The 12,900-nt window shown below is 43.1% G+C and overlaps 1 protein-coding gene across 1 annotated transcript in view; it reads right to left on the reverse strand.

Annotated features, from left to right (window-relative positions):
- Nucleotides 1-12,900, reverse strand: part of SKA3 (spindle and kinetochore associated complex subunit 3) — a 36,088-nt gene that overhangs the window by 22,577 nt on the left and 611 nt on the right. The window lies entirely within an intron of this gene.

Raw genomic sequence — 12,900 nt, forward strand, 5'->3', positions numbered from 1 at the left:
GAGGCAAGTAGCAAAGCTGGCATCAAAATGGGACAGTCTAGAAAGCATAAATGTATGCATGCAAGCTGTTATGACTTAGGAGACAGGACCCCTGTGGGGAAGGAGGAAATGAACTGGCCTGAGGAGACTTAGTCTGGGATTTAGGGTAAAAGCTTTGCTTGCCCTCTGAGCTCAGAGAACTACCCGCACATACTCTGTGAACTCACAGTATTGTTTTACATTTTACGTTGAGAGCTATGAGTCATAGGAAGTGCATGTTTGTGTATGGCATGAGGTCACTGTTACTGTCCTCCTGTTGTTCATCGATTTGCTCGGGTGGGACCAGTAACGTCTCCGTTGTGAGACTTGTTGTTACTGAGTTCGGCATATCATATATGTCATGGGTAGCTTGCCAGGCTTTACTGTACAAGTGAGATACTCTCAGTAGCTTGCTGGGCTCTCTGAGAGGGGTGGAGGCATGAGGCAGACCAGTATTTTGTTTTTATGTGAGTTGCCAACTAGGTATCATTTACTGAAGGTGTAATTAACCAATGTACTGTAAACCTTATAAATCAATGGTTTCATAGAACAGATTTCTGAAGATTATATTTCTCTTTTCTAAACATGTGTACTTTGAAGTTTCTTCCCATCTCTTAAAAGCTGACCATTTTTATTAATGAAACGCAAATCAATATATTCTACTTCATATCTATCAGAACAATGGTTATAAAAATACAGATAATAGGGGCTGGAGCAATAGCACAGCGGGTAGGGTGTTTGCCTTGCACGCAGCCAACCCGGGTTCGATTCCCAGCATCCCATATGGTCCCCTGAGCACCGCCAGGGGTGATTCCTGAGTGCAGAGTCAGGAGTAACCTCTGTGCATCGCTGGGTGTGACCCAAAAAGCAAAAACAAAAACAAAAACAAAAAAACAGATAATAAATACTGATGAAGACGTAGAGAAATAATTTTAATCTTGTTCATATGTTATGACAACGAATATTCATTGCTCTTGGAAATGTACAATAATATACTCATTTTGGGAATAAATTTGTCAGTTTATTGCTTGCCTTGCACACAGGCAACACGGTCTAGATCCCTGATATTCCATATTGCTCCTGAGCACTGGCAGGAGTAATTCCTTAGTACAGAGCCAGGAGTAACCCATGAACACCAGGCGGTATGGCCCAAACCACCCTCTAATAAACAAACAAATAAATAAACAAACACAGGGATCATATACATCATGATCAGTGGGATTCATTCTAGGGACGCGAGGATGGTTCGATACACAATTAATGTAAAATACTATAAGAACAAGATTAAAATTATGTCTCAATAAATGCAAATAAGTTTTTCACAAGATTCAGTGTTCATGATAAAAAATTAGAATAGAAGGACTCAAGATAATAAGTAATGTATAAAAGCAAACCTATAGCCAACACCATACTCAACAGTGAAAAATTAAGTTATCCCTCTGAGATTAACTCAGGGCAAGGATTCACATTTCCTCAATATAGTTTGGAAGTCCTTGCCATAATAATCAGTCAGGAAAAGAAATCAAGGGCATTTACATTGGAAAATTTAAATTCTCTATTTACAGATGGCATGATAGTAACTATAAATAAACCTAAAGATTCCACTAAAAATCTTCTAGAAAATAGGGGCCAGAGAGATAATAAAAATGTTAAGGCACTTGCCTTGCAGTGCAAACAGGATGAAACGCCGGTTCCACGCTCAGTCCCTGAGCATCACTGGGTGTAATTCTGGAGGGACTGGAGTCAACATGCACCACTAGAGTGACCTGGGTAAGCCCAAACCCTGCACTACTCAGATTCTCACATTAAACTGATGGCCCCTGGGCTTCATGAGCACTTCTAGGGGAGCGCACTCCCACAATCCACACCCCTATGATCATCCTTTCCAAAGCATTGTATAGATTCAATGCAATCTTCATTAAAATTCTGATGACATTCTTTTTGTTTTCCAGGAATGTTTATTGAGCCACCGCGATTAACAAAATGGTACATAATTAAGTCGTTTCAGGAATACAGCATTCCAACACAAATTCCATGACCAATGTCCCCCTTCCCTCCAACAATATTCCAGGGTCCCTCCCACTCCAACCCCCAGGCAGACATATAACAAATTTATTTTATATTCCTTGGTGTTGGATTATAGTTCTAAACATTTTAAGAAGTAACTCTGGTTTGTCTTCCTCCTTACCGTCCCCCCCACCCCCCCGCAAGAGCTTAGATTTATTGAATCACACCTACCACAGTGCTATCCAAGTCCATTGGGCACTCCCAATCCTGTGTTTATCTTTAACCTCTCCTTTGTGCTCTTCTTCTATTAATCACTTATATCTCCAAATCAGACCCTGTAACCTGTTAGCCAAATCTTCTGAGGGCTCTGGATTTTGTACATGTAAGCGAAATATTGCTATTCTCTTTACTTTATATCCTTTGTATAGTTTATTTTAGAGCAACGTTCTTTTTGTATAGACACAGGAAGACAGTTAATGCTATTCTTCTGTAGTTTGAGAGATACTGACTCCAAATAATATGTACTCCTGGATATAGCATAACATTGTTTTGTCCTTTCTGCCTTGCTACAGAGAGCTTAGGTTTATTGGGTTGCACCCATCACAGTGCTCCTGAGCCACTCCCATTCCTTTGCTTATCTGTAACCTCTTTGTGCTGTGCTTTCCCAAGTGGTCTATCACCCTTTCCCCTAATGAGACTCTGTTAACTTGTAAGGTCAGATCCAGACTTGTAAGGTCAGATCCTACAAGTACTGAACTTGTACTGTAAGTTAAATACTGCCTTTCCTTGTATCTTTTGCAAAAGTTGTTACTGTGTTTGGCATATCAAATACGTCACGGGGAGCTTGCCAGGCTCTGCCGTGCGGGCGAGATACTCTCGGTAGCTTGCTGGGCTCTCCGAGAGGGGCGGAGGAATCGAACTCGGGTCGGCCATGTTGGCTGCGTGCAAGGCAAACGCCCTACCGCTGTGCTATTGCTCCAGCCTTACTTTTGAATAATGTCCTTTTTGTATAGACATAGGAAGACAGTTAATATTATGCTTTTGTAACTTGGGAGTTAACTGACTCCGAATAATATTCACTACTGGGCATCTGCTGTCTTGACTTAAGCCTCAGTTGTCCTTACTTCCTAGCACCCCAAAAGCAGGGTCCCAACAAGGGACTGGATGAGCTCAGGGCAAGCTGTGAGCCACCCTGGCACCGAAATGGGCAAGGCCAAAGCAACACAATACTTAACTATAAAAGTTAAGAGCATGGTCATGGACAAATGCTGTCATGATCCAAAAAGTAACAACTCAAGAATGGCCGAGATTAGTACCAGGAATTTTACTCCATGGCTTGGAGGCCAACCACACATGCTAGGGGAAAAGGGAGCTCAGATAGAGAAGGGAACACCAAATAAAGGTGTTGGGAGGATCCTCCCAGGATGGGAGAAGCATGCGGAAAGTAGACTATAGACTAAACATGATTGTCACCCATTTCCTCTTTTGCAAACCACAACACCCAATAAGAGAGAGAGAGAACAAAAGGGAATGCCCTGCCACAGAGGCAGGGTGGGATGGGGGGGATGGGGGAGTGGGAGAGATACTGAGATCCGTGGTGGTGGGAAATGGGCACTGGTGGAGGGATGGATATTTGATCATTGTATAATTGAAACCCAAGCACAAAAATGTGTAAGTCTGCAACTGTACCTCATGATGTCTCACTATTAAAAATAAAAAAAAAAAAGTAACAAGTGAATTAGGACCCCGCTAGAGTTAGGAAAGACTAATCTGGCCTGAGCACTGTAGTCTGAGATCTAATAGCGAGATGGCCCCAGGAGAGTAATCCTATAAGCTTAATGTATCTCTTACTGTATCATGCAAAATGACTAATATTATGAAAGTTTATATGTTTGTTGAAGGAAAGGAGAAACATACCCGTTGATGGAATTTCACTCTTGGGTGGGTTGTCCTGCTGAATGAGAGTTTGTCCTAGAAGAAGCTTCCCCTGAGGGAAGGATTTTACCTCTGTTGATTGCATGACTACACCTATGTGTAATTGTTACCCCAACCCCTCATGATTTGGGATCTAACTAGGGCTGTAAGAGTGGGCAAGGGGAGAATCAAGAGGAGGAGAACAAAGTAGAATGTAGGGGAAAGACACAGAGGAGATTCAGAGGAGAATGGAGATGAGATGGGGATAAACTGCAATTGATACCAACCAGTCTGGCCCTTGTTCCCTCCTTCGTCCACCCATTGCCATCAGCCACCCCAGGGGTGGGGGAAGTGGCGTGAGACCAACAAACGCAGGCGGCAAGATAGAGTATTTATTTTTGAATATACACCTGGGCATCCATCATATTTACTTGACTTAAGCCTCAGTTGCCCTTTTCCCCTAACACCCCCAAAAAGGAGGTCTCAGTGAAGTACTTGGATGAACCCAGGGCAAGCTATAAGCTACCTTGGCATCGAAAGGGAGAGGCTAAGTGCCATTAAGAAGTACAGTAAGTTAAGAGCATGGTTATGGAAAAAACTGACATGACCCCAAAAGGAAGTGACTGAATGAGAACCCTGTTAGGATTAGGAAAGACTAATCTGGTCTGAGGACTGTAGTCTGTGATATCCCCAGGAAGAGTGACCCTTTAAGTTTAATGTATCTTTTATTGTGTCCATACAAAATGACTAAAAATATTAAGAAGTAAATTTTTTTTTTGTGTTCCCTTAAGAAGTAAATTTAAGATGACTGCTTAAATGGATTACAAACTAAGAAAAGGAGAAAGCAATATGCCTTAAGATGGAATCCAGCCCTTGGGTGGATCTACTAGTAGGGATCTTGAGTACTGAACCCTTAGATGAGACTTTGTCCTTGGGTGGATCTCCTAGAACTTCCCCTGAAGGAAAGGCTTTACATCTGTTCATTGTTTGTGATAATGTTTAATCACACCCATGTGTAACTGCTACCCCCCACCTCCAACCCTTCATGATTTCTCTATAACTAAGGCTGAGAGACTTGAATAAATGGCTACTGATTTCCAACCAGCCTGGTAGCCCCATTCCTTTATTCATCTGTTGGCTGGCCAGGGGGGAGGTGATAGGCCCTGAAAACACCAGTGGACCGTCAGGTCACTGTGGGAGGGTCAGTGACCCCCAGAACAGTGACATACCACAAACACAACAATCCTCTAAATAAGCTGGCACAAAATCCCATGATAATAATCATGTCAATGGTCTAAATGGACCAATTACGAGACACTGGGTGGCAAAATGGATTAAAAAACTGAATCCAACATTCTGCTGCCTACAAGAAACACATATGAATAGTAAGAGACACAGACTCAAAATCAAAGACTGGAAAACAATTCTTCAAGCAAACAAGTCCTTCAAATAGGGCTGGGGTGGCCATACTAGTATCCCATGACATAGATTTCAGGCTGAAAAAGGCTACAAGAGACAGCAAAGTTCATTTTTTAATAATTTAGGGATACATACATCAGAAGAAAGTACACAGAAGAAATTAAAATACTGGCTTTGAAAGATGAAATGAAAGAGAGGGTGTTAGTAGATATATACAGGACTCTTTTCTCTCCTAAAGCTGAATATTCTTCAGTGCACATGAGACATCCTCTAAGATAGAACACATACTGGGCCACAAAATGTACCTCCATAAAAGAGAATAGAAGCAGACACCACAACTATCTTTTCAGACCATTGTGCAATGAAAATAGAAGTTAACCACTCACAGAAATAAAGAATCAAATCCTGGAAATTAAACAGCATGCCACTAAACAACCAGTGGGTTAGAGAGGAAATCAAAGAGGAAATTAAAAGATTCCGGGAAACAAACAAAAGTGAGGACATGAGCTACCAGAACTTGCGGAACAGAGCAAAAGCAGTGTTAAAAGGAAAGTTTATAGCACTGCAATACATTAGGAAGGAAGAAAGGACCCACATAAATAAGCTAACTTCACAGCTTAAGATCTTGGAAAAAGACCTACAAAAGGAGCCGAAACCAGGGAGGAAGGAAATAATAAAACTTAGAGAAGAAATTAATGACCTGGAATCCCCCCAAAAAATCCACCCCCCCCAAAAAAAATCAATGAAACTAAAAGCTGTTCTTTGCAAAAAATAAATGTTGATAAACCACTAGCAAGATTCATAAAGAAAGACAGAGAAACCTAGTAAATCAAATTAGAAATGGAAGACAGTGTATCACAACAGAAACCATGGAAACTTAAAAGAACATCAGAGGTTACTTTGAGAATCATTATGCCATGAAACAAGAGAATCTTCAAGAAATGGAAAAAAGTCCTGGATTCATCTAACCTCCCAAAGCTGAACCAAGTAGATTTGGAATACCTGCACAGACCTATCACTATTGAAGAAATCGAAACGGTAATCAAAAGTCTCCTCCCAGGGGCTGGAGAGATAGCACAGCGGGTAGGGCATTTGCCTTGCACGTGGCCAACCTGGGTTCGATTCCCAGCATCCCATATGGTCCCCTGAGCACCGCCAGGAGTAACCACTGTGCATCACCAGGTGTGACCCAAAAAGCAAAAAAAAAAAAAAAAAAAAAAGTCTCCCTCCAAACAAAATCCCTGGCACAGATGGATTCACTACTGAATTCTTCCAAAACTTTAACAAGAACCTATTCTCAATCCATCTCAAATTTTTGAAGGAAATTGAAGAAACAGAAACACTTCCGAACAGTTTCTATGAAGCAAATATCATCCTGATACCAAAAGCACACGGACACCACAGAAAAAGAGAATTCAGGTCAATATCTTTAGTGAACACAGATGTAAAGATCCTCAACAAAATGCTAGCAAATAGAATCCAATGGCTCATCAAAAAGATTATATACCATGACCAAGCAGGATTCATCCCAGGGATGCAAGGATGGTTTAACGTTCATAAATCAATCAACATAATTTATCATATCAATAAAAGAAAAGATAAAAAATCATATGATCCTGTCAATAGATGCAGAGAAAGCATTTTACAAGATCCAGCGCCCATTCATGATAAAGACACTCAATAGAATGGGAGTTGAAGAAATGTTCCTCAGTAGTCAAACCCATCTACTGTGGAGCACGGGAACAGGTGCCAGAGCAGATCTATTCCTGCATAGCAACCCAGTAGGGAGTGTCTGGGCGCATTTACAAGCACCTGGTATCTGGCCTTGAGTCTCACCAAACCCCCCAAGAATTGTCACCTATTCTTAGCAAGTCATTCCTAACTGTAGCATTTAGCCCTCATTGGGATTGGGCCAGGGCAAAGCAGAGTTGGAAAGGTGACAGGTCAGTAACGCTAAACTTTATGTGATTGAGGGGGTATGGTGCCGCGAGCAGGTCAATCTGTACACCTGTGAGGCGAGTGCATCAGCAGCCTGATGGCGCCTTCAGACTTCCAGATACCCCAAAATTGCTGCTGTGCCTTTGGCCAGACCCCAAAATCTTCGGGCAAAGTTTACCAAGAAAGTAAACGGCCAAAAATTAGGTATGTAGGAAACACACCCACAAACCACCTCCGGCTCAGCTATATAATTGGAGGCATGTCCTCTCTGGTTCCTGATTGAACTGCTTAATGGCTATGATCCTAGATTCAGAAACAAATCTCAAAACCCAGCAGCTTTTAGCAAAAATGTGTCTGGTCCCTGCAGTAGGTTACCGGTGCTGGGCCAACCCAAGTGGGAATAGGTTTCGTGCCTTGGCCTGTTCCCCCCGGTGGCCCAGTGGCTGCCATCCTTCAGAGGCCACTAGACAGTCAGGTTTGGGCCCCCAGTGACGAGACATGCAGGGCCTCACAGGATGCGGGTGGAGCTGGTCCTGTCCTCCCCACCCCAACGAAACCCCAAGTCATCGCCCACAAACGGCCTCTCTGGCTCCTGATCAAGCTGCTTAACGGCCATGATCCCAGAGACTCAGAAACAAATCTCGAAACCCAGTGGCTTTTGGCAGAAATGTGTCCGGACCCTGCAGTATGTTACTGTCGCCGGGCCACCCCAGGGAGGAAAGGGTATTGTCACTCCACCTGCTCCCCCGTGGTGGCTCGGTGGCCGTCATCCTCCAGAGGCCATTGGACAGTCAGGTCTGGGCCCACAGTGACAAAACATGTTGGGCCTCACAGGATGGGGGTGGAGCCGGTCCTGGTCTCCCCGTCCCAAGGAGACCCCAAGTCATCGCCTATGAACGGCCTCTCTGGCTCCTGATCAAGCTGCTCAATGGCCATGATCCTAGAGACTCAGGAGCAAATCTCGAAACGCAGGGGCTTTTGGCAGAAATCCCTCCAGATTTAAGTCTTAAAATTTCAGAATTTCAAAATCACATGGCCCTACTGCAGCCACACGACATCGTATGTTATTCATAACCAGTAATAGAACACAAATTGTCTACTGTTGCCTTTTCAGTAGATCTGAGTATTGGGGTAAAATCTCAAATAATAATGGTGGGTCTAGTGTCAAAATAATGAATATGATCAAAGTAGAGAGAGAGTAATGTGGAAATCATCTGCCCTACAGGTAGGGGGAGGGTATAGGATAGGGGTATACTGGGGTTTTTGGTGGTGGAGAATGGGCACTGGTGAAGGTACGGGTGTTTCATTGTATGGCCAAGACTTAGACCCGAAAGTTTTGTAACTGCTCTCATGGTGATTCATGGTGATTCAATAAATAAAATTATTAAAAAAAAAAAGTTGTGATTGGACCATCCTCTTAAGCCAAGACCCTCTATAAAATATGTGTGTATTTGGCAATAAAGTGAACGGCCATTGGCTGTCTCCCAGAGTGGTTTCTCTGTGTGCCTGACATCCTTTATCCCATATCTACCTGGACCTGGAGCGTAACATGTCTGAGCACATAGGGGAAAAACTGCTCCCCAACAATCTACCACAAGCCCACAGTGAGAATTATTCTCAACAGGGAAACCTAAAAGCCTTCCCTCTAAGATCAGGCACAAGACAAGGGTGCCCATTCCCATCACTCCTATTCAATACAGTATTGGAAGTACTTGCTATAGTAGTTAGGCAAGAAAAAGATAGCAAGAGCATCCAGAATAAAGACTTCAATATCAGACCTGAGTTCATTAGATACATGGAGGAAAATGTAGGCAAAGCCCTCCATGACACTGAAGCTAAAGGAATCTTCAAAGATGAAACATCACTGACCAAAAAAGTGGAAGCAAAGATAAACGAATGGGACTACATTAAAATCCAAAGTTTCTGCACCTCAAAAGAAACCGAACCAAGATACAAAGACAGCCCACAGAATGGGGAAAATTATTTACTCATTACCCATCTGACAAGGGGTTAATAGGGGCTAAGGTATATAAGGTACTGGTAAACTTTATAAGAAAAAAACATCCAACCACGTCGAAAAATGGGGAGAAGAAATGAACAGAAACTTCCTCAAAGAAGTAATTCAAATGGTCAAAAGGCACGTGAAAAAGGCGCCAGGATTGGTCAATGGTTAAAAGCTTGCCATAAGTGTGTGTGTGGCCCTCAGAGACTGGCCCACATCCAAAAGAACAAAAGCAACCGATGCTGGTGCGGATGTGGTGAGAAAGGGACACTCCTTCACTGTTCGTGGGAATGCCGACTGGTTCAGCCCTTTTGGAAAACAGTATGGACCATTCTCAAGAAATTAGAAATTGAGCTCCCATTTGACCCAGCAATACCACTCCTGCGAATATATCCCAGAGAGGCAAAGATGTATGGTCGAAGTCACATCTGCACTTGTTTGTTCATTGCAGCACTCTTTACAATAGCCAGAATCTGGAAAAAACCTGAGTGACCGAGAACAGATGACTGGTTAAAGAAACTTTGGTACATCTACACAATGGAGTACTATGTAGCTGTTAGAAAAGATGAAGTCATGAATTTTACATACAAGTGGTACCACATGGAAAGTATCATGCTAAGCGAAATGAGTCAGAAAGAGAGGGATAGACATAAAAAGATTGCATTCATCTGGGGGATATAAAGTAACAAAATAGGAGATTAATATCCAAGAATAGCCACGATCAGTACCAGGAGGATTACTCCATGGCTTAGAGGCCAGCAGGGCACTCTAGGGGGAAAGGGCAGCTCAGATAGAGAAGGGAGCACCAAATAAAGGATGTCTGGAGGATCCTCCCAGGAGAGGAGATACATGTTGAAAGTAGACTATGGACTGAACACGACTGCCACTCAATGCCTCTTTTGCAGACCACAACACCCAAAAGAAGAGAAAGAACAAAAGGGAATGCCCTGCCACAGAGGCAGGGTGGGATGGGGGGATGGGTGTGGGAGGGATACTGGGATCCATGGTGGTGGAAAATGGGCACTGGTGGAGAGATGGGTACTAGATCATTGTATAATCGAACCCAAGCACAAAAAATTGTAAATCTACAACTGTACCTCATGGTGTTCCACTAATTAAAAAAAAAATGTGTGTGTGTGTGTGTGTGTGTGTGTGTGTGTGTGTGAAGGATGGGGAGATGTGGGTCAAAGAGCAGATAGGGGGCCAGAGCACAGCGGTTAGAATGTTTGCCTTGCATATAGCCGACCCGGGTTCAATCCCCAGTATCCCATATGGTCCCCCAAGCACTGCAGGAGTAATTCCTCAGTGCAAAGCCAGGAGTAACCCCTGAGCATCACTGGGTGTGACTCAAAATGCAAAAAAAAAAAGCAGATAGGATAGAGAAGGGACCAGTATGACAATAATAGTTAGAAATGAGCACTCTGGAAAAGAACCGAGTACTAAATGTAGGTAAAGGGATATACAAGATAACCTTTCAGTATCTGTCTGTAAACCATAATGCTCAAAAGGAGAGAGGGATAGAGGGAGGAAGGAAGGGAGGGAGGGAGGGAGGGAGGGAGGGAAGAAGAGAAATAAAAGTGCCTGCCACAGTCAGGTGTGGGGGGGGAGGGTGGGTGTCAAGGGAAACTGGGGACATTAATGATGGGAAATGTACACTGGTGAAGGGAAGGGTCTTGGAACATTACATTACTGAAATCCAATCATGCACAACTTTGTAACTGTGTATCTCACTGTGATTCAATACCAAAAAATTTAAAAAAAAAAAAGACATGGATGTCTAAAAGGCACATGAAAAAATGCCCTGTATCACTCATCATCAGGGAAATGAAAATCAAAACAATGAGATATCACCTCATACCAATGGCACATATTGCAAGAAGAAAAACCACCAGTACTGGTGTGGATGTGTATGAGGGCAGGGTGAGATGGGGTGGAGGGGAGAAGGGAAGGACCCTCACTGTTGATGGATCCAGCCTATTTTGAAATATGAACACCTCCAGAAACTAGGAATTCAGCTTCCATATGACCCGGCAATTCCATTTCTTGACACCTACTCCAAGGGCGTAGGGTTTTTATTTAGAGTATAAAAACTCTATACAGAGCTTTTTTTTTTAAATTGGATCACCGTTAGAGTTATAAACTTTTGTTTTTGATATTTATAAACTTTTATGACTACGTTTCAGTCATGCAATGATCAAGCATTCATCCCTCCACAAGTGCACACTGTTCCCAGTGTGCCTCCCTGCCACGCTAGAGTTTTTTTTCTATTTAATTTTATTTTTTTAAAGTTGTTCACAATAGTTCATTACAGATAACATTCCAACACCAATCACTACCGTGCCCCTTCCCACCACCAAAAGAACAAAGTGTATGAAGATTACTGTATTTCAACCGGGAGCCATGTAAGTCCTTGTGTAAGAGATTACAAACATATATGTTAAACCCAAACAAATGTGTGCTATTTTTGGTACATCAGTCAGCTAGAGTATAAGTGATGAGCAGCTGCTTTTGCCACGCACACCCAGGACATTCTGTGTCGCTTTCTCCTGGGAGCTTTATTTCATAGTCTCTGGATCTTGGCCATTGGTGAGATTATATGGCACTGGAGACAGTCACAGTGGGTGTCACTGCCAAGCTACTGGAAAACTGGGGAGCCGGGGGTAGGAGGCCCAGTCCCGTTCCAAGCGAGTTTGGAGATCTCGGTAATAGGTCCCGCATACCTGGTTTTTTCTGCAGGTTCCCCTGTAGGTGAGGCTGAAGTGAGCCTGTGGAAAGTGGCCATGAGCATGGCTGTGAGTTTGGGTTCTAGAGGTTTTCGGCTGCCGGGGTTTATTACAGAGTTTTTGAACATATCTTTCACTCCTGTGATCATTGCAGTCAAAACCTTGAAACGATTCAAGTGTCCAAGAACAGATGAGTGAATAAAAAAGATATGGTGCATAAACAAAATGGAATCTATTCTACTTAAAAGAAAGATGAAGTTATTCAATTTGTTGCCACGTGGATGGATCTGGGAGTATCATGCCTAGTAAAGTCAGTCAGGAAAGGGAGAGAGAAAGAATAATCCCTCTCATATGTGGGATACAAAATCATGTTAGGGGAATAACAATTGCCCAAAGGCAACAGAAACCTGGTTTTTAGATGAAGTTTATCACAGGGAAGGGAAGTGGGAAGGAAAGGGTAGGAGGGGACACACTGAAACAACCGTGAAGGGAAGTGGACAGTCTGGAAGAGGGTATGGTGAGGGCTCATGTCCTACATGAAATCCTACCATTGATGGTATTGTCAAACACTGTACCTTAAAAAAAAAAAAGGTGGAGAAACTACTCAGAATATAATCAAAGGAAGTCTGCGGGTACACAAGAGGAATAGTTTAGGGCATCACAACTGATAGAAAATCTGACCTACTCTTTAAAAAGTTTTTTTCTTCTTTTGGGTCACACTCCGCAATGCTCAAGGATCACTGCAGGCTCTGCACTCGGGAATCACTGCTGGCATTGCTCGGGGGACCATATGGGATGCAGAGGATGGAATCCGGGTCGGCCGCGTACAAGGCAAACACCCTACGCACTGTCCTGCCCCTCCAGACCGACACGCTCTGA

The sequence above is a fragment of the Sorex fumeus genome, unplaced genomic scaffold (genome assembly GCF_029834395.1).
Source record: "Sorex fumeus unplaced genomic scaffold, SorFum_2.1 ptg000095l, whole genome shotgun sequence".
NCBI classification, from domain to species: Eukaryota; Metazoa; Chordata; class Mammalia; order Eulipotyphla; family Soricidae; genus Sorex; species Sorex fumeus.